Consider the following 20,556-nt stretch of genomic DNA (forward strand, 5'->3'; position numbering starts at 1 on the left):
ACTTTCGACCGCATAATGTATTTATCGGTTTGTGTACGCAGTAAATTGTTTAATATTAATTTAGTGGAAAAGCCGTCCACATCGCAAGAAAATGGGCACAGAGTGAAGTGTTGAATCCTGCCTACTCGTCAAATATGAGGTGTTCAGGTAACCTACTTCCACGAATCGCTAGAAAACCTTCAAACAAATCGGATTAATAAAGTTTTATAATAAAAGGAAATGATTACAATACTTTAAATTCAAATGGCACCAAGCGCTATGGGCAAGCCACTGTGGCCGAGAAGTTCTAGGCGCTTCAGTCTGGAACCGCGCTGCTGTTACAGTCGCAAGTTGGAATCCTGCCTCGGGTATGGATGTGTGTGATGTTCTTAGGTTAATTAGGTTTAAGTAGTTCTAAGTCTAGGGGACTGATGACCTCAGATGTTAAGTCCCATAGTGCTTAGAGCCATTTGAACCAATTTTTTGAATCAAACTCTATGGGACTTAACATCTGAGGTCATCAGTCCCCTAGACTTAGAACTACTTAAAGCTAACTAACCTAAGGACATCACAGACATCCATGCCCGAGGCAGGATTCGAACGTGCGCCCGTAGCAGCAGTGGAGTAGGTCGCAGTTGTGGAGAGAGAAAGAGAGCACCGTTTATTTTGGGCACAATGACTGCAGGGTGTTCATCGATGAATGCAGCAGGAGGCCTCTGTAGCGAACTCAGACATCAAAGTGTGACAGACAGAGCCCTCAGCTGTATGCTTATAGGTAGTACACTTACTAAAATCCTTTCTGTCAAACACCAACATTTCATCAGTTGAACATATTTCCCACCAAAATAAAGATAGTATTTTCCATTCCAGCGTTTTTCCCACCAGTTCACAAGTGGAGCAGAGAGATTTCTTTTGAGTTGTAGGTGAAGGAATCATCCTATGTGAAATGGCTCTGAGCACTATGGACTTAACTTCTGAGGTCATCAGTCCCCTAGAACTTAAACCTAACTAACCTAAGGATATCACACACATCCATGCCCGAAGCAGGATTCGAACCTGCGCCTAGAATCGCTCGGCCACCTCGGCAGGCCATCCTATGTCAATTTCCTATTTATTTTGAGTGTGTTTTACACTAGTTTCGAGTGGTATTGTGAATTCTTTTCCCAGTAGGATAATACCAGTTGTATGACATCGTCATATTTTGAGCTATATTGGGATTTCAGGCGCTCCTTGTGTAGCAATATGCATATAGATGTGTAATTAGGCTCAATCTTTATGATTGGACCAATCTTTACTTCAGTTTCCCACCAAAAAAAAAAAAAAAAAAAAAAAACACAGCGTATACTAACCTAACCTTCGTCTCCTGCAGTTGGACAGTTTCCTCATGTAGGGGGGTGCACTTTCGCTTTTCGCCCAGAAGGACCGATGTTCGAGTCCGTGAAAGGCCACCTGCAATTTTGAATTTCTCGCCAATTCCCGTGTGGGGCGTGTAACGAGATTGAGATTGGCAGTGAGATTGTAGGAGCATAAAAATGAATCATTATTACTCCAGAAATGTGGCATTTAGAATCTCCTGGGAAGACCAATGACTCTTCTATCGGATTAGATTATAAAACTGCCTTATGATTAAAAATTCCCTCTGCTTTTGAAATTCCAACATTTTTTTTAATTTACCGCAAAAATTCTAAATTCCCACAACTCGAAATTCCCATCAATAGGGCAGGTGGAGGAGGGGCGGGGGAGGGGAGGGGAGTTCGAGGGGCCGGGTACCCACGTGGCGCCAGAGGATACCCATGACGTCATCTGAAGGTGGGTGTAATTAATTGATCAATTAATTAATTTGATACCAATATGATATCAAAACTGGGGTGGTACTCTCTTTGTCCCACCACTTATCTGTACGACGTGTCGCTAATACATCTTTTAGATATGGTAATAGCTGCAAAGCGTAAACCAGTAGTCGATTTAGCCGGCCTCTGTGACCGAGCGGTTCTAGGCGCTTCATTCCGGAGCCGCGCTGCTGCTACGGTCGCAGGTTCGAATCCTGCCTCGGGCATGGATGTCTGTGATGTCCTTAGGTTAGTTAGGTTTACGTAGTTCTAAGTGTAGGGGACTGATGACCTCAGATGTTAAGTGCCATAGTGCTTAGAGGCGTTTGAACCATTTTTTAGTCGATTTAAATAAAGTAAGATGCAACCAAGACGCACAGTTTTATAATCTAATCCGATAGAAGAGTCATTGGTCTTCCCAGGAGATTCTAAATGCCACATTTCTGGAGTAATAATGATTCATTTTTATGCTCCTACAATCTCACTGCCAATCTCAATCTCGTTGCCTGAGATGCTCTTGGATGCCAATTAAATTTGTGGGCACATAATTGTACATTGAGCTACGTTGTCTGATTCAGACCCGTCGGTTCACCTATATGACTTTGTTTTGTACTTAATAACTCAGAGATAACGACAAACACGAAAACTCTTGCTTGACCAAATTTTTTGTTACTTCCCGCTGTAGAATGGTCGTGTCAACAGAAATTCAATAATTAAGTAAAAACATTTTAATTTGCAATCATTTGCTGTTTGCGTCTAATGGTTACTTAATAAGTCCGCGTGAAAGCTTTTTCTTATACTCTCCACCGTGAACTGATGTGTTCTTGACTGGTGCCTTGAATAGAGGATTCCCAGTGCAGGAACTCGTTTTATATTGGACAACCTCGCAACACCTAACGCAGATAACTTGGACGAACCAGATTATATACTCCAACAATCATTGGAATCACAACAATATCATAAATGAGAAACGATAAAGCGACTGTAAATGTCAGCTGTCACAATAGGTACCTACTGCGCTAAAACATCAGCTATAGTATTGTGATCTGCGAACAAGTCCAGACGTAAACAATTAGCGGAATTTCCAGGAAGAGCACCTCCCATAACCATAATTACCGCATTCATGAAGATAACAATGAGCTAATTCCATACGGGGTGCGATATCGGGTGGCAGTAGCGTTTGAACTTTTAGAAAGCGGTACGCGTACATCCAACAAATGGTTACGTGACCTGTGCGTTACTAAAATTCTCTCGCGGTATCCTCGAAAGACTGTGTTCCCAAATTTCACGTTTCACCGCCAACATGCTAAGGACAAAAACTTCTAAATTCCAAAACGCAGTGATAAAGTGAAGCAAAGATATTATGGTACTGATGGTTTCTCCTCACAAACCGATGTTCGTATTTACAATAACCGTCTTTTCCATTACCTCTCGTTTCGTCGTAACGCTTAATTATACTAGTAAGCTCAAATATTGTGTAGTACATACTAGACCCTGGATCTCATATTTAAACATCTATAGCTACAACAACTAGTAAAGATTACTAGAGCCTAAGCCAGAAAACAATTTATTACGAGGTGTAGAATTAATTTTTCAGAGTTGCGCTGTTTGAGACTTCTTGGTCGATTATAACTGTGTGCCGGACCGGGACTCGAACCTGGATATTTCGTCGATAGAATAGTTGCCTCCGAAAGTTAGAGCTATCCAGATACGTGTCATGGAGCGCTCTCACAGCTTTACTTCTGCTAGTGGCTTTTCTCCTAAATTCCAAACTTCATAGAAGTTCTCCTACGTGCCTTGCGAGACTGGCACTCCTGAAAGAAATGATATTACGGAGAAATAATCTAGGCACAGCCAAGGGGATCGTTTTCAGAAAAGGTTCGAATGGGCCTACGTTAGAGTCCTGGTCGGACGCACGCTGTTGAGATGCCAACAAGTTACATTGAGAGCTGATTATTCGTGCGTTGCTTGCCATCACCAACGCGCCCCACTTTTTATGTGCGTAATCATGAACGACAGGCTAAAAAGCGTGAGTACCATATTTAGAAACTATTCTCTGTGTGTGATCTACCGATCGCCGAAGTTGGACGGTGAGGCTCTGGAACATCCTACAAGACTAAAACGGCAACCAGTGGGATGGAAAAGTAATTATGTTCCTGTTCATTCAGGCAGTGATCTCCAGCATAATTAAGGCACTTTCGGATACGTAAGATGACACCTAAATCATTCACATTTCTTTTTTCAAGCTCTGCGTACTCGTATGAAGCTGTCAGTTTTCTGGGAAGATAATTATCTGTAACTTCTGGTGAATGCAGCTAAACATCATAGTCAGTTCCAGGATTTTTTCGAGGAGTGCCTGATGAGGATAATATTTTTTGTGGTCTGCTGTTGAGATTTTCATGAATTATCTAGGACTTACCAGTTATTTTCAGCATCTACTTAAATTTAAGCAGTATAAGAACTCATGACGAATTCAGAAATACGGCTGCCAGAGTCCTTTGCGGAGAAAAACTCAAGCGTAACGAGTCTGTACTAGAAATTACTTGAGTGGGGTACTGTAAAAGTTGCAATGAAACTTTTAATTGGGTGCCTTCATGAGACGCCAGCCCCAGGGTCTGCTTATTCGGAGTACTTCCCACGAGCCGTGTCCGCTTAATTTTCGGCATGCCTTTCAACATGCTGTAGCAACTGAATCAGACTTCTCTCTCTCTCTCGTTTCTAGGGAAGCACCAGACGTATGTTCAGGCTTCAGCACGACCGTTGACGAGGCTAATTTATTTTATACGACTGGCTGTACATATAGTATTTGATGTAATTGTCTTAGAGCTGCTCGCGGTAAGAGGTTATGACGTCATCATTGTAGTTCATGCACTGGTCGTGTCTAACAATTGTGCCTTTTGACCGGGCCACAATAATTACGGTTTTCTGTAAAATAGTTGCTAAATAAAAATACGTATCAAAACGCAACAGGTAGCCACTTGTACGCTGGTAATGGTAACAATAAGGAAATACAATAATGTAGTTAGCAAAAATGGTTATTCACGACCTAAACTGTACCTAATTTTAATTTTCTGTTGTTCCAGGTAAGCTACCATGGGTGATCAACGTGTCGCTACACTACACCACTGAAAAATGGTCGGATTCCTCTGTGGATCGCCGGCCGTTTTGACCGAGCGGTTCTAGGCGCTTTAATCCGGAATGGAACCTCGCTGCTGCTACGGTCGCAGGTTCAAATCCTGCCTCGGGCATGGATGTGTGTGATGTCCTTAGGTTAGTTAGGTTTAAGTAGTTCTAAATTTAGGGGACTGATGACGTCAGCTGTTAAGTCCCATAATACTTAGACCCGTTTGAACCATTTAGACCTCTATGAATAGGGGGATAACTCAGCAACATATATCGACACAAAGGTGTTACTAGTCTGTGGGGAAATCACTGTGAATCGAGGCAATGTCTTTACATAGCTTCAGAAGTCACGTTTCGGTAGACCCTCGACCGTTACAACCAATGAAGCCGTATGGCACTTTAAATTCATCTTTAATGAAATATCGATGATTACGTGACAGATCATGGAGCATTAAAGTTTGGTAAAAGAATCTGTGTATTTGCTAATCGACTAGGAAATGCCCTCGTCGCCGACGGCACGTCAAAAACTAATATTCTTTCTATTCTATGAGTAAAGCCTACAGTCATCGATGTCTTGAATTCCATGACCAGGGATCACATAGAATATTTCTGGGAAGAAGAACATCAGCCTACCTTGTGTGCCCAAATTTGAAGATGATCGAACGGATAAGAAGCGAAACTTGTGCAAGTTGGCCGGCAGTCAGCTGGGAGCCACGTGGCATTTATTTGTTAGTGTACGAGTATATGCAAAGAAGCACGTGTATAGGAATTGGTAACGTTATACTGTATTTTCCTTCGGAGACAGTCGTAAGCGCAGAAGGCAGCCTTTAAGAGCTACTCTCTCTCTCTCTCTCTCTCTCTCTCTCTCTCTCTCTCTCCCTCCCTTTCAAGAAATTAGAAGAGAACATGGCGATGGTATACTTAACAGCTTCGTGAAAAGTAAAATTAAAATTAGTTTGTTTCGTCGGTCCAGTAGCGGGATGAAAAACGATCTAGGACGTCTGGAAATTTCTGCAGTCATAGATGTCCTCTGCCTCTCTGAACGCCATGTAACCACGAGGACAAAGAAGTTAAATGTCAGGGATTAGAAACTACAATCATTTTCCTGTAGAGTTAACAAAGAAAGTGGAGAAGTTGCAGCGTATGTAAAAGTTTCACTCAAAGTCAATGATATTGAAATAAGTAGTTTTTGCGCACATCAGAACCTAGAAGCATAAACTTTTGAGTTGGTAATCCAGAATATTTCTCTTGTAATAGTAACAGTGTGCAGATATCATCTAGAAACTTTCAGTTGTTTTTGAGATATCCATATTCATTCTCAAGCTGTCAGACAAGAAAAAACAGTTACCAAGTAGTTTGTGGGGATTTCGGCATTGATTTCTCAAAAGAATCGGGCAGGAAAAAAGAACTGGAATCATTATTGGTTGTTTCAATCGGATTTCACGTGTATGCAGCAACTCGTGAGCAGCAAGATAGAAGGGCCCTAAATGATAATATTTTTATACATAGTACTGAGGTTGTAACAATTAATGTCCACCCAATTGTTAATGGAATTATCTGATTTTGATGCACAGGTAGTCGAAATAAACAATTTAGTACCTCACTGCTCCGCAGCATGTACTTACAACGCAGTGGACTTATTAATGAGATCAGGATATAATTTTTGGAGAATAAAGGAGATTACGCTCTTGGATGAGGTATACACAGGGTGTTTCCGAAATATGGTCAATAATTCACGCTTGGAAAGCACAGGCCGGAAGTAGCGAAGAGGCTCCAATAAACATGGGTCCGCAGGCTAACCTTTACTGAGGTATTGCATTAATTCGAATTTGGAAACGACTGTAAACGCTCCTGAATACCGCAGTATTTAAGTTGGTATCTCAGGGTTTTGGGGTCGACTGTTTGTTTACGCATGCGCAACTACTTTCCTTTCCCCCTCCTTACGCTGTGCCGTACCGGCCTCACAGTATGTCACGAACGTGAAGGCACCAAGGACAGAGGTTACAGCAATGAAGGGTATGCTGACATGCATTTCATGTATGGCAAAGCGAATGGCAGTGTCCTTGAGGCTCGACGATTGTATGAAGAAGTTTTTCCTCTCTGCAGGTAGCCCGACAGGAATTCATTTAGCCGTTTACGTCAGCGCCTTCTAGAAACGGGGAGTTTCGCACACCCGTACGAGGAAGTCGACCCAGATCCATAACACCCGAAGTTGAGGAAAGGGTGTTACTCGTTCTACACGAATGCGAAGAACTTCAACAAGAAGGATTGCTACCCAAGAGCGTGCCCTGAGTCACAGCAGTGTGTAGCGGATTTTGCTCTATGCATATCATCTCCAGCCAGTGCAAGCCCTCAATAATGCAGACTTCCCCCTAGAAGGACTCTCTGTCAATGAGTGCAACAACAGTGTACCCTGAATTCCCCGTTTGAAAGCAGTGTTCTGTTCAAATATGATGCTGGATTTACCCGTGGTAGTATTTTTAACTACTTTAAATGTCACATTTTGGCCGATGTCATTCCTAATGCAACACAAGTATCTAGACATTAGCAGCGTTATTCGTTGAAAGTCTGGGCAGGACTGCTCGGAGACTGCATAACTAGACCACACTTCCTACTATAAAGACTAACAGGACAGCAGTACATGCGGTTTCTCCGGACTGTACTTCCAGATGTACATAGTGATGTCCCATGTCTCGCACATGGTGTGCGAAGCTCCCGGTTTCTAGAAGGCGCTGACGTAAACGGCTAAATGAACGCATGTCGAGCTGCCTGCAGACAGGAAAAACTTATTCATACAATCGTCGAGCCTCAAGGGCGCTGCCATTCGCTATGCCATACATGAAATGCATGTCCCACTGAACCAACGTCTGAACATGTGGTTCATGCATGATGGTGCTCCAGCACATTTTCATTTACGAATGCGTCGGCCTCTCTAACTCGGAAGCACGGTCTACAATGGTCAGGTAAAGGAGGGCATGTGCCATGGCCTCCAAGATTTATGGATTTAAATCACATGATTTCTGTGTGTGGGCTCCTGCCAGAAGCCTGGTCTACGCTGTCCAGCTCAAATCTCTTGAGAAATTACGCTTGCGGATTGAAGCAGCCTTCCAGCATTTATAGAAGTTCCCAGGAGTGCGTGTGTGGATTCACAACTCATTTCAGAGACGAGTTTCGCATTCAGACGCGTGGGCAATATTTCTAGCACCTACTTAAACGTTTAGAGATGCCATGTGTTTCTAGACACTGACGAACCGCAACAGAAAAAGTGTTCTATCCCGCCAACGGTTGATTTGTGGACCCATGTTATTGGAGCTTCTTAGCTACTTTTCGCCTGTGCTTCCCATGTGTGAATTATTGACCATCACTTCTGAAACGACCTGTATACAGAGATATGCTAATGTGAATCTCAACATGTTCCACAGTAAATTTGTGTCAACATTTGAAAGCAGCTTTATTAAAATGTTACCCAGAAAGTCCATTAGAAAACAAATAACCCATGTATGATTAAAAGGATTAAAATCTCTTGTAAGACAAATGGGGAAATTATATAAAGACTAGAATAAGTCAAGCTCTGATGTTAATTGCATTCCGCAATATATACAGCAATATTGTACGGAAATTCATTAAAATGTCCAAAAATATGCGTGTCCTGTAACAAAGTAATAATGCAAATCGTAAGAATAAAACTTTGTGGGATGGTGTGAAATGGGAGGTAGCACAGTTAATCAGTGCTCAAGGTTCCATCACAATTAAGCAAAATTACATTGCTGTGCCTCTAAATTCACAAGTTACGAGTGTTCTTAGTAACCAATGTAGCAGGAAAAAGTAAGATCAAATGGTGCAGTTGAAGAAGCAACAGAATGTATAAAAAATTTCATTCTACAGAAATTTCAGCGTCTAAAAGTATCACCAATATCTTTCACTAAAATTAACAGAATTATAAGAGTGCCAAAGAACAAAACTCATATGCTATGGATGGAATTTCAAGCGTAATTCTGAAGAATTGTCCTGACTTAGTAAGTAATGCCCTTAGTGATCTAAGTAAAGCCTTTTTCGAAACATATTAAACTATGCCGTTGTTAAACCTCTTTATTAGAAATGTGCCAAGAATGATGTAAGTAATTATCATCCATCTTTATTAATGTTTCTTCATTGAAAAACATTCGAGAAATAATGTACGCAATTTACTTAGCTTGTTACATTTCGGGTTCCAGAAGGGTTTTTCGACTGAGAATGCAATTTATACATCCAGTCGCTACATATTACACGCCTTAAATATTGAAATATCACCAGTTCGTTCTTTTGTGATCCTTTCGAGATTTTGATTGCGTAGATCATGTTACTCTTACGGATTAAGTTAAATTTTATGGAACTGATGGCCATAGTCACAACTCATTTGATTCATACTCGCCAAACAGAATGCAAAACGTGGTCCTGTATATGTTAAAATGTTGTAAGGAGAGAATGTTTCAGTAATTGGGATGTAACTACGAAAGAACTCCAAGATGGTTCCCCTTTGGGACACATCTCATTCCTTGTATGTGTGAATGTCCCTCCACTTAACAGTCATCAAGAAGAATCTGTACTATTTGTATATTTACTAGTCCTATAATAGGTAAAACTAGAGAAAAAGCACAACAGGAGATTGTTAATGATGTCTTTCAGATAAATGTTAAGTGTTTCTGTGATAGGAACTCTGCCTAAATTATGAGAAAACATTGTATTCAGTTCTGTATAAAAAATGATCATATCAGCAAGTGGTTCATTAAACAGGGCAGAATGTTCCGAAGTTTTGGGTGTACACTTTGAAAAATACGTTAGCTGGAAGAAGCACGCCTATATAATAGAGCTGCTCAATAGGTAAGGTCAGATACTTTTTCTCTTCGTGTAATTGCTAGTCATGGGAATAAATGAATCAATTTCTTAACATAATTTGCATATTTCCGCTCAATAATGTCTTAAGGAGCAATTTTTTAATTAACTTATCACTGAGAAAGGAAGTACTGATTGCACAAAAGTGTGCAGTAAAAGTAACATGTTGTGTTTACCTGCAGTCAATATTGTAGTTACTTTTTCAATGAATTAGGCATTTCATCTGTTGTACCACTATATAGTAACATCTGTACCTTCAATACTAGATGAAAAACGACGGTTATTACCAATTGTTAAAGCCGTCAGTGGTTCAGAAAGGAGTTCAATGCACAGCAACAATAATTTTTTACCATTGGTCCAATAATACAAAATGTGTATCAGGTAGCAAAGCAAGTTTTAAATCTAAACGAAATCATTTCTTCTGAACAACGGCTTCTATTCCATGGACGAGCTTTTATTTAAAAACTGGTAGCAAGTAAAAGAAAGCCTTAGTTTTTAAGCGCTGCTGCATGGGTAGAACTGAAAAATTATGATACATTAATGTTAAAACATAAACATGTTACATATCCCATAAAATGACTCGTTCCACATCATTTCGATAAAAGCATATTTGAAATGATCTGCGGAACATGTAAATAACTAACTATCTATCTTCTGTAATGCAAATAATCGCACATCTTGCAGAGGCTCCATCAACAGTCTTGGATGTTAACGCTCATTTTGCACTATATTTGTTCCCTGATGATATTTATGTTTGACAGAAATTGGTTTCAGGCGAACTGCAGTTTACACACCCACAAAATTAATTTGTACGTAGACCCTCGCTTTCTCAGAATTTACCTGAATTTTGGCGCAAAGATTTTTCTTTCATTTATTGTTTTGATATTTTTTCGACATAGTTATATGAGCTTTACACAGTGTCATAATGTGTTCAAATTTTATTCAGTTTAGCTATTTCACTAATGATTATAATTTCGGCTATATAATTTGTGACAGTATTGCTATCTAGATTTTCCTGACACTGCGTTAGTGTCTATTACACAAAATGTAGTCTTTGTCATTATTTAAAGCAACGTTAGATAAATTTTCCATGCGTTTAAAAATTTTAAGAACGTGACGCACTTGACGTGGTAGTCTTTCTTTAGAACCTCTAGCCTTCAGTGTAAATATTTTTAGCTAATGCGAGTTTGAAATTGCAGTTATGTTAAGCTGTTACTAAATTTAAGATGCCCTTACATCACTTTTCGGTAATTAATTGTGGTATTTTATCTGCTTCTTACAATTATGCTTCACACACTTTTCTTTGTCTTGTTAGCTCTCCCAGAAAAGTACCTTGTTTTTATTGTGCCGTAAGTAATGATGATTTCTGACTTTAAACACATGTTATTAAAATTAATTTTAACTGTTTTTGTTAATTTCTTTAGTTTAAGTTGAATAAATATCTAATATCTCTGTACACCTGTCGTGCACACTCTTTGGAAAAACAATGTATAGTCTTGGAAATTAAGTGATTCATTTAAATGCTCATGTGATTGTGTCCAATAACTGTAGTATAACTAATAGAATGTTCTTGCTTATAAGGTCTTCATTCATATTAGGTCTAAAACATTGCTTACGCCGTTTTGCAGTAGACGGCAGTAGCGGCAAGTGGGGTTCAGGTGGTTGGTCATAGATGTAATACAATAATCTTAGGCATCTGTAAACATAATGCCATAAAAATATTAGTCGATATGTGATTGCGTCATAAGGTTATTCTCGATTAAGTACGTCAACTTACGTACCCATTTCTCTCCATTTGCGGTAAGTTTTAATCTTCTGCTTTAACATGAAGAAATCTGCGCCTGTGGCTCTTAAAATGCTGGGTAAGACCAATGGTGAGGGAGCTATTAGTGAAAGAACGTGCAGAGAATGTTTTCAACGCCTTAAGAACGGTGATTTTGATGTCGAAGACCGGCGTGGCGGTGGAAGACAGAACCTTTTCGTAGCTACTGAAGCAGACGAAGACAGTCGCAGGACATCATTATCGAAAGCAATTGATGCGTTCGAATCCAGCTCTGAAACACAAACGGCCACAATACACCGAAAGACACGTAAAGGTAATTTTGCAGCAGGTCAGTGCTCGACCCCATGTCGCATAACCCGTCACAATATACATGGAAACGTTTTAATGAGAAGTCCTATCCCTCCCGCCATATTCTCCATACGTTGCTCTCTCTGACTACCACCTTTCTCGATCAGTGGCCTACAGTCTGGCTGACCAGCACTTCCGATCATATGAACAAGTGCAAAATTGAATCGATACATGGATCCCCACAAAAGACGCCCAGTTCTTCCGCCACGGGATTCGTATGCTATCCGAAAGATGGGACAATGCAGTGGCCAGCGATGTGTAACACTATGAATAATAATTTTTTGTAAGTTTTTCACAATAAAGCCCCGAACTTCGAGAAAAAACGGCGGAAGCAAAGTTGTAGACCTAGTACAATAGATAGAAATTTTTCTTTTGATAATTATTAGCCGTGTATATATTAAGCAACCAGAAGAAGTGTGCTGTAAACATTAAAGGTCAAAATTTTATACATAAAACAGGATTTTAAACTGAATATTCTGTGGTAAGGAACTAACGTGCGGAAGTAAATATTTAGTCTGCCTTTATGTACAGAAACAAGTACAGCTTATAGCAGGTTCTCAAAGTGATGACTTTCAAGTTAAAATGTGCTTATCGATGTGTCTTCTGCCACATGATGCACAATTGCCTTCCCAGAAATCACTGTTGAGGACCTTGCACAGTCCTATGGGTGGAACGGCCCAGTTTATTTTACATATATGCCCACGACGATCAATTTCTTCCAGATGGGGTCATATCTGTTGAGAAATTTTAATATATCTACAGTCCTTCGGCTTTCAGGAAGCACATACACCTACAACAGAAGTTAAACGTATGAGCGTGAGTTCTTGTAATGGGCAAGCCTTCGTCTTCAACAGCCAGACATGAACTATAGTAGTACTGAACTCCGCCAGGAAAACACTTTAGCGCTACCAACCTCGTTTTTAACTCGTAAGTGTCATGACATTTATTCTTTGATATTCACCCTGTGATTATTGGATTTGGTGAACAATTATTCATAACGAACACAACACAGCTTAAATTATTTTTCGATCTCTTCATATTTTTTGGCGCTAAGTACCATATCGATGATCAGCTTTGTACAATGCAGGAGCCTCAGAATGTTAACACAGTTCTGTAAAGTAAACCCATTAACAAATTTTCCACTTGTAGCAAAGGCTAACATAGTTTTTTACACCACGCTACCTGTGACAATGACTGTGCTGACTGAAATCTTGTCCCCCAACTGACGGACGCCATATTTTAATGACATGTATTATACAAACAATACAGGCTTACTACCTTTGAAATGTATCATCTTATTCTTCCTCCATGTTGTATGCATCTACCTTCTATACATATATAAACTGAAGTACCAAGCTACGGTTCAGTTTGTATGTTTGGACTTAGCTTAGAAACTACGGTGTTGCAGAGATTTCGAAATGGTTTTCACTGACAGATAGACTGATTTACGAAGAAGGTGTGTGTGTATATAACTATTTCGTTCAAATAGACTGAACTATAAAGAATTAAAATTTCCTATCACTGTGAAAACGGTATCAATGCCATCTAGCGGTGAATGGCAGCGCTCCTTGGAATCGCGATAGCTCGTGCGATGCTCCGTACCATTGCTGTGTGGCAGACGGTACTTCTTACCAGTTGTGTGTCTGACAAATGGTGTTTATTTCCATTGTTGCGTGGCAGAGGTAGTTTCGTATTGACGTTCCGCGGTGGAGGGAGCTTCGTACCGGTGCTCCTTGTTGGAGATTCTTTCGGACTGATGTTGTATGGTATAGGCTGACATCATTACTGAATGGCAAAGGCTGCTATGTACCAATGCTACGTGGCAGAGAGTGTTTCGTACCTACGTTACGTGGCCAAGAATGCTTTGTACAATCGTTGTGTAGCAGAAGCTCTTTCATACAAATGTTTCATGGCAGAGGATGCATTTTACCGATCACGCATGTCGCATGGCGTGCGCTGCTTAAATTATTTGTTATATAAAAGTGGAAAGACTCATCCACCTGACATCATTCTCTGATTTTTTTATCATAAGTCTATGCAGTGGCCCACCACCAAAATTACGGCTAGGCCAGACAAGTCATCTGGCTGTAGACACACAGTGCCACCTTTGCAAATCTGGAGCGTGTCACCAACATAGAAACAGAAACAATAAGAAATACAAAGTTACTATAGGTAGACAAGTAAATCTGTTCAACAAAAAGCTTAACTATAAAATAATAAATACAGCTTTATAACAGATACATTTTAATGTGTGCTAGGATTCCCAAAGTTCGCCAAAGTATTGTGTAGAAACTGAAAATATCTAATGTGAATAATTAACAAACTAATATGTTATTTTAGTGAAACAATACATTTTCAGAAAAAAAGTCAGGGCCACAAGACTGTGACATTCAATTTTGGAAAGAATTATAGATTGGAACATTCTGCAACACAAAAATCTTGAATGGAAATAACTTGTGAAATAATACGTTTTTAGAAAAAGTAAAGCGATTGCTGAATGTTGGGGAACGAGGGCTTTTGAATGACCTAAAAGTTCTTTATTTACATGTGTGAGGCGAATGATTTTTGGCAGTATTGAACTTCAAAGTGCATTTGTTTTCATATGTCAAGAATTATGAATATTCCTTTACAGAAAATGTAGCCAACTGTGTTCAACAATTTTTAATGAAATATTGTACGGATAAGAATTTAACTATTTTTATGTAACTGTGATATATACATTAAGTGTGTAGTGGAAAAAATTATGTATTTAAGAAGTAGAATTGTAAAAAGTGGAGATATTCCACCTTGCTACGTCTCAACGTCGCAGATAGCTGCGTCGAAATAATCAATTTAAGACTCTTAGCAGCGTTTATAATTTTGAATCCAATGGTTTTCGCCATCCCGAGTTTATTAGGATGCAGCGGCTTTGATTCAGATAACAACTTTGATTTTGTAGAATTATTTTTAATGCAATGCAAACAGTTTATGAGAGCTATTTCTCTTCGTAAAAACTTTGGTATTTTTAAGGTCTAGAATTCGCATTTGGGAGAACGTCGGTTCAGATCCACGTATGGCAGACAATAATTACATTTTCCGTAGTTATTGTAAATCATTTAAGGCGAATGCAGTTATGGTATCGTTTTTTTTTGCCTTTCGCATCCTTCTGTATCCAAGAATGTGCTGTGTCTCTGTTGGCGTAGTTGTCGATGGACTGTTAACGCCAAATCGTCTTCACTTGCTATTCGTTAGTGTGTAACAAGAAGTTCCATAATCCTCAAAGTTCTCAAAATATGGTGAAAAAAATGTGACTACTCTCGTAACAGCAATGAAAGTGTTAAGTGAAGTTCGTGGTTTGCTATAAGACACACACACACACACACACACACACACACACACACACACACACACACACATATTGACGTCCCACTTTAGAACTTTGCAGCGCAGTTTATCTTGTACTGAACAGCTTTTATTATTTGGCTTGGGTTTATTGAGCCATACTGCCTACAGCTTGGTAAAAATATAAATTCGTATACTGAGGGAACCAAAAATCCACAGATAAACTTTCAGGGGCTATTCAGAGACACTTTCTGAGTATTCTGGTATAAGAGACCGATCGGTATATATATATATATATATATATATATATATATATATATATATATATATATATATAGACCGATCGGTATATATATATATATATATATATATATATATATATATATATATATATATATATATATATATATTGACGTCCCACCTTAGAACTTTGCAGCGCAGTTTATCTTGTACTGAACAGCTTTTATTATTTGGCTTGGGTTTATTGAGCCATACTGCCTACAGCTTGGTAAAAATATAAATTCGTATACTGAGGGAACCAAAAATCCACAGATAAACTTTCAGGGGCTATTCAGAGACACTTTCTGAGTATTCTGGTATAAGAGACCCATCGTTATTGCATTTAGTTTGGCATCTTGTCCCAATTAGCTTTGCACGAATATCTGTATTGCACTGAAGATAGTGAACAACAATGCAGATGTCGACAGTATGCAATTTTTCACTGTATCTTATGTCGGAAGAAACTTGTTCTGTTCACCCATGCACTTGTTGTTAGGAACCACGTTGAAGAAAGTATGGACAAGAATGGACTGGTCGCTGTGGTTATGTTCTATGGGCAGCTCGCCACCAGACATGACACCAATGGGCTTCGTCTTCTGGGAGAAAGTGAAGAGCCTAGTTTACGAGACTCCAATCCACACGCGCATGGACTGCTTGCCAGGATTATCGCAGCCGCCGAAGTAGTACGCAAAACTCCCGGAATTCTTGAGCGAGTAAGACAGTCGATGGTGCGCCGCTATACACTCTGCCATAATGGTGTTTTACATTTTGAACAATACCTCTAATGCAACAGTTCTGCATTTGTTACTTGGTCTACTGTACACTAACTGAACACCAACTTTCCCCTCCGAATGCGAATATATTTTGTTGACACCGATCTACATAGGGAGGAACGATCACCAAGATAAAATAAGGGAAATCAGAGCTCGTACGGAAAGATATAGGTGTTCATCCTTCCGCACCCTATAAGAGATTGGAATAATAGAGAATTGTGAAGGTGGTTCGATGAATCCTGCGCCAGGCACTTAAATGTGATTTGCAGAGTATCCATGCAGATGTAGATGTAGATGAACAGACTTGACATTTTGTGATAAAAGCCTTCGTATTTCTTCTGAGAGTTGTAGAATTACGCTCTGTGGTGTGTTGTAAGTATTAGTTACAGGCTTCTTCATTGTTATGAAGGTATCTTCACAGAAACAAAGGCGTTTGCTGTTACAGTCCGAATAAATCATAATTATATAATTACTCTGTAACGAGGGCTGGATACCACGGATCCCTTACACCAAAGTACTCAGAAGGTATACCTGAATAACCTCTGGCAGTTTGTCTGTAGAATTCTGCTCCACCTAGAATATACAGAAAAAATTATAATATGAATAGATTGAGCAATTATTTTACAATTTCCAGGAGAGTAAAGTGTTTATGCCACAAGAGGTATAACACCAAATTTCATACACACCTGTTACAATCTCATAGAAAACAAAAAGAGGGCTCTGTATATTTGAGGATCCTCATGACACAATAACAAAGGAGCACTTGTAATTACACAAGGTTGTGCTGGAAGCCGTTTTGCCGTGCTTCGAAGACACCATAAGAAAACACAGAGTGGTTAACATCTCCTTCTTCTTTCTTCTGATAGTCCCTCGAACGATTATACTTGATACCTCTACGATTTAAGTGGGTAGAAGTTAAACCATTGTTGATATGTATTCGTGCCAAGGTAGTTACCTGCTTCCTGCTAGTCTGACAAATTAGAAACTAGGGGGTGCTTGTAATTGCTGGTTAGATGGCAGCGTGTTATTAACCTTCATGGACTCTTAAATATGAAACATGGAACGTCCTGATACTCCTCACTCTAGCAAACTTATATTGGCAGAATTGGGGGTAGGCTTGTAAGACACGCACACGCTCTTGTCAGGGCAACTTCAAAAGCGATCTCCGCCTGGCAAGTCCACACTGGCCGCGTTGTATAAGCGTCACCCTATTATCTGCGCTGTGTTAGCTGCCTTCAGTTACCTTCACGGCCACTGAGAGTCATTTAGTGCTCATTAGGACGCCCTACCTACTTCTCCCGAACAGTCGTTGACAGATCGCTATTGTGAAGCGAGAGCCCCCCATGAAAACTCCTACGAATTTTGTTGAATAGTTTCTATCGTATCTACAGCGGAGTATATTTTAGACAAAGGAGTAAGTAACTACGTCTGTCCGTCATTCCCTCATTCAAAACATTTTACCGTGAGTATACTAGGCCTGTCCCTCCGGTCATCATGATACATGGTTTATGGAACACCTTAAAATACAGGATATGCACGGTATAATCATGACAACATCTGTGGGTTGATTACAGCGCATTTAGAAGCAGTGATCTGGATATATTTATATAATACTCAATGTTTTATGTACAAGTAAATACTCTCATTAGTAAAAGAAAAATAGTGACTTCCCGTGTATTTTTTTCTGTTTTTACAGATTTATTATTTCAGCTAACATAAATCTTATCATAAATTGCCTGGTTGTCGTGCCATCTGTATGAATAATAGTATAATGTTCCAAAACATACCCCTGTGAATTATGAACCCTCTATTATTTTTCACAGGTCGGTAATCAACAAAGCTGCGCAGAATCAACCGTTATAAGAGTAACTTTTTTTTATCAATGTGGAGTATTATCGGTAGCATCACATACTTAGATAAGGTTTCCTATGTGTCTATATCCATTCGGTAAAACATATGCCGCTAAGACTGCAAGTGAACATTCACACATCAAAAAAAGTTTTGCGTCACCCCGATTCCCAGAACTCCTGAAGATACTCGTTGACTGTGGACACTGTATCACAGAGACAATCCCTTTGAGTGTTCAGAGAGGTCGCTAAAACCTCCCAAAGATGTAAACAATCATGCATGAGCAGCGCATATTACACGGAGGGGGTCCGACAGCCGATCAGTTCCAGTCATTCCACCAGGAAGGAGGTACACAGTTCGTGTTTGTACATCAACAGACCTAGACGGTCAATGCTGCGGTTCCATCACGTTCGCATTGTTACTTTGTGCCAGGAAGGACTCTCAACAAGGGAAGTGTCCAGGCATCTCGGAGTGAACCAAAGCGATGTTGTTCGGTCATGGAGGAAATACAGAGAGACAGGAATTATCGATGACCTGCCTCACTCAGGCCGCCCAAGGGCTACTACTGCAGTGGATGACCGCTACCTACGGATTATGGTTCGGAGGAACCATGACAGCAACAGAACCATGTTGAATAATACTTTTCTAGCAGCCACAGGACACTGTGTTACGACTCAAACTGTGCGCAGTAGGTTGCATGATGCGCAGCTTCACTCCCGATGTCCAAGGCGCGGTCCATCTTCGCAACCACAATACCATGTAGCGCGGTACAGAGGGGCCGAACAACATGCCGAATGGACCACTCAGGATTTGCATCACGTTCTCTTCACCGATGAGTGTCGCATATGCCTTCAACCAGACAACCGTCGCAGACGTGTATGGAGACTACCCGGTCAGGCTGAACGCGTTATACACACTGTCCAGCGAGTGCAGCAAGGTGGAGGTTCCCTGCTGTTTTGGGGTGGCATTATGTGGGGCCGACGTACGCATCTGGTAGTCATGAAAGGCGCCGTAACGGCTGTACGATACGTAAATGCCATCCTCCGATCGATAGTGCAACCATATCGGCAGCATATTGGCGAGGCATGCGTCTTCATGGATGACAATTAGCGCCCCCGTCGTGCACATCATGTGAATGACTTCCATCATGAGAACGACATCGCTCGACTAGAGTGGCCAGCATGTTCTCCAGACAACCGAAAATGTCTGGGATGGATTGAAAAGGGCTGTTTATGGACGACGTGACCCACCAACCACTCTGAGGGATCTACGCCGAATCGCAGTAGAGCTGTGGGAAAATCTGGACCAACAGTGCCTTTATGAACTTGTGAATGGAATGCCACGACGAATACAGGCACGTGTCACTGCAAGAGGACGTGCTACTGGGTATTAAAGGTACCGGTATGTACAGCAATGTGGACCACCACCTCTGAAGATCTCGCTGTATGGTGGTACGACATACAATGTGTGGTTTTCATGAGCAATAGAAAGGGCGGAAATGATGTTTATATTGATCTCTATTCCAATTTTCTGTGCAGGTTCCGGAACTCTCATAACCAAGGTGATGCAATACTTCTTCATGTGTGTATATTAATTTTGCATCTCACTCTCGCTATGAATTAAAATAAAAATCTTATTTTATAAATTATAAAAAGTTTTAACACAGCGACTATGAAACAATAGCTTTGTTTTTATCGCAGAGTATTTGCTGTTGTCAGACGTAATTTTATTTTTTTTACCTATTTATGATGACCCTGACGGCCGTGGTGGTCAGGCGGTTCTAGCTCTTCAGTCTGGAACTGCGCGATCGCTACGGTCGCAGGTTCGAATCCTGCCTTGGGCATGGATGTGTGTGATGTCCTTAGGTTAGTTACGTTTAAGTAGTTCTGAGTTCTAGGGGACTGATGACCTCAGATGTTAAGTCCCATATGCTCAGAGCCATTTGAATCATTTAACCATTATTAAAGCCATCAGTGGCTCTGAGACGAGTTCAGTACGCTGCAACAAAATTTTTGATCATTTACCCAAAACATAATATGTCTGACAGGTATCAATCAATGCAAGTTATAAACCAAATCTAAAACAGTTTCTTCTGGTTAACTCCTATTTCATGGATCAATTTCTATTTAAAAAATGGCAGTCTTCAAAAGGAAACCCTATGTGTGAAGTGTAATTACATGAGTAGGACTGAAAAATAATATGCTAATTAATGTTGACATTAATCATGTATACATTCCCTGTGAACAGACTAGTACACGTCATTTCGACAAAAGAATCGTTTAAATGATCTGTGGAACATTTAAGCAACGAACCAGCTCTCCGACAGAGTTCAAGCCGTCATTAAGCTAAAGGGTGATCACACGTTAATGTCCGGATAGCGTAGATAGACAGTATATATTTT

The sequence above is a fragment of the Schistocerca gregaria genome, chromosome 2, assembly GCF_023897955.1.
Source record: "Schistocerca gregaria isolate iqSchGreg1 chromosome 2, iqSchGreg1.2, whole genome shotgun sequence".
NCBI classification, from domain to species: domain Eukaryota; kingdom Metazoa; phylum Arthropoda; class Insecta; order Orthoptera; family Acrididae; genus Schistocerca; species Schistocerca gregaria.